This window comes from Oncorhynchus mykiss, chromosome 25, assembly GCF_057628025.1.
Source record: "Oncorhynchus mykiss isolate SJ-2025 chromosome 25, ASM5762802v1, whole genome shotgun sequence".
Classification (NCBI taxonomy): Eukaryota; Metazoa; Chordata; class Actinopteri; order Salmoniformes; family Salmonidae; genus Oncorhynchus; species Oncorhynchus mykiss.
Window position 1 is genome coordinate 75,728,541 of NC_143046.1, and position 2,127 is coordinate 75,730,667.

A 2,127-nucleotide genomic window follows, 5' to 3' on the forward strand; every position below is an offset into this window, starting at 1 on the left:
CAAGTAATCTAACAATTTCACAATAACTACCTTATACACATAAGTGTAAAGGAATGATTAAGAATATGTACATATGAGCAATGGCCGAACGGCATAGGCAAGATGCAGTAGATGGTATAGAGAACAGTATATATGAGATGAGTAATGAAGGGTAGGTAAACATTAGATAAAGTGGCATTGTTTAACCTTTCTGATCTCCCCATCCCGGATCCGGGTTCGTGAATACAGACTCAAGCTCATTACCATAACGCAACGTTAACTATTCATGAAAATCGCAAATGAAATGAAATAAATATGCTAGCTCTCAAGCTTAGCCTTTTGTTAACAACACTGTCATCTCAGATTTTCAAAATATGCTTCTCAACCATTGCAAAACAAGCATTTGTGTAACAGTATTGATGGCTAACGTAGCATTTAGCATTAGCATTCAGCTGGCAACATTTACACAAAAAAACAGAAAAGCATTCAAAAAAATCATTTATCTTTGAAGAACTTCAGATGTTTTCAATGAGGAGACTCTCAGATAGCAAATGTTCAGTTTTTCCTGAAAGATTATTTGTTTAGGACAAATCGCTCCGTTTTCTGCGTCACGTTTAGCTATGAAAAAACCCCTGTATCCAGGATTGTGTAAATCTATCAGCAAGCTCATTAGCATAACACAACGTTAACTATTTATGAAAATCGCAAATGAAATGAAATAAATATGCCATCTCTCAAGCTTAGCCTTTTGTAAACAACACTGTCATCTCAGATTTTCAAAATATGCTTCTCAACCATAGGAAAACAATCATTTGTGTAAAAGTAGCTAGCTAGAGTTAGCATTTCGCGTTAGCATTTAGCGTTAGCATTAGCGTTAGCATCCAGCACGCAACATTAACAAAAACATAAAAGCCTTCAAATAAAATCATTTACCTTTGAAGAACTTCTGATGTTTTCAATGAGGATACTCTCAGTTAGATAGCAGATGCTCAGTTTTTCCAAAAAGATTCCTTGTGTATTAGAAATAGCTCCGTTTTATACATCACATTTGGCTACCATAAAAAATCCATAAATTCAGTCCTCAAAACAAACTTTTTTCCAAATTAACTCCATAATATCGACTGAAAACATGGCAAACGTTGTTTAGAATCAATCCTCAAGGTGTTTTTCACATATCTCTTCATTGATACATCGTTCTTGGAAACATGCTTTCTCTCCTGAATCCCAGGAGAAAATGCCTGCACCTGAAGATTACGCACAAATTTAGACAAAGGACACCGGGCGGACCTCTGGAAAATGTAGTCTCTTATGGCCAATCTTCCAATGATATGCCTACAAATACGTCACAATGCTGCTAAGACCTTGGGCGAACGACAGAAAGTGTAGGCTCATTCCTTGCGCAATCACAGCCATATAAGGAGAGAATGGAAAACAGAGCTTCAGAAATTCTGCTAATTCCTGGGTGATGCATCATCTTGGTTTCGCCTGTAGAATGAGTTCTGGGGCACTTACAGACAAAATCTTTGCAGATTCTGAAACTTCAGAGTGTTTTCTTTCCAAAACTGTCAAGAATATGCATAGTCGAGCATCTTTTCGTGACAAAATATCGCGCTTAAAACGGGAACGTTTTTTATCCAAAAATGAAATAGCGCCCCTAGAGCTCTAAGAGGTTAAGTGACTAGTGATACATTTATTACATCAAATTCTAAATTATTAAAGTGGCTAGAGATTGAGTACGTATGTTGGCAGCAGCCACTCAATGTTAGTGATGGCTAGTTAACAGTCTGATGGCCTTGAGATTGAAAAACAGCTTCTGTCTCTCTCTCCCAGCTTTGATGCACCTGTATTGACCTCGCCTTCTGGATGATAGCGGGGTGAACAGGCAGTGGCTCGGGTGGTTGTTGTCCTTGATGATCTTTTTGGCCTTCCTGTGACATTGGGTGGTGTAAGTGTCCTGGAGGGCAGGTAGTTTGCCCCCGGTGATGCGTCGTGCAGACCGCACTACCCTCTGGAGAGCCTTGCGGTTGGGGGCGGACCAGTTGCCGTACCAGGCGGTGATACAGCCCGACAGGATGCTCTCGATTGTGCATCTGTAAAAGTTTGTGAGTGTTTTTGGTGACAAGCCAAATTTCTTCTGCGGTTGAAGAG

At 39.6% G+C, this 2,127-nt stretch overlaps 1 long non-coding RNA gene across 1 annotated transcript; it reads right to left on the reverse strand.

Annotated features, from left to right (window-relative positions):
* Positions 1–477: 477 nt before the first annotated feature.
* Positions 478–1,640, reverse strand: LOC149972132 (uncharacterized). The gene is made up of 2 exons (XR_016492113.1): positions 913–1,640; positions 478–544 (listed from the first exon to the last, which is right to left on the reverse strand). It is a non-coding gene; the product is annotated as an uncharacterized LOC149972132 (long non-coding RNA).
* Between the last annotated feature and the right edge of the window lie 487 nt (positions 1,641–2,127).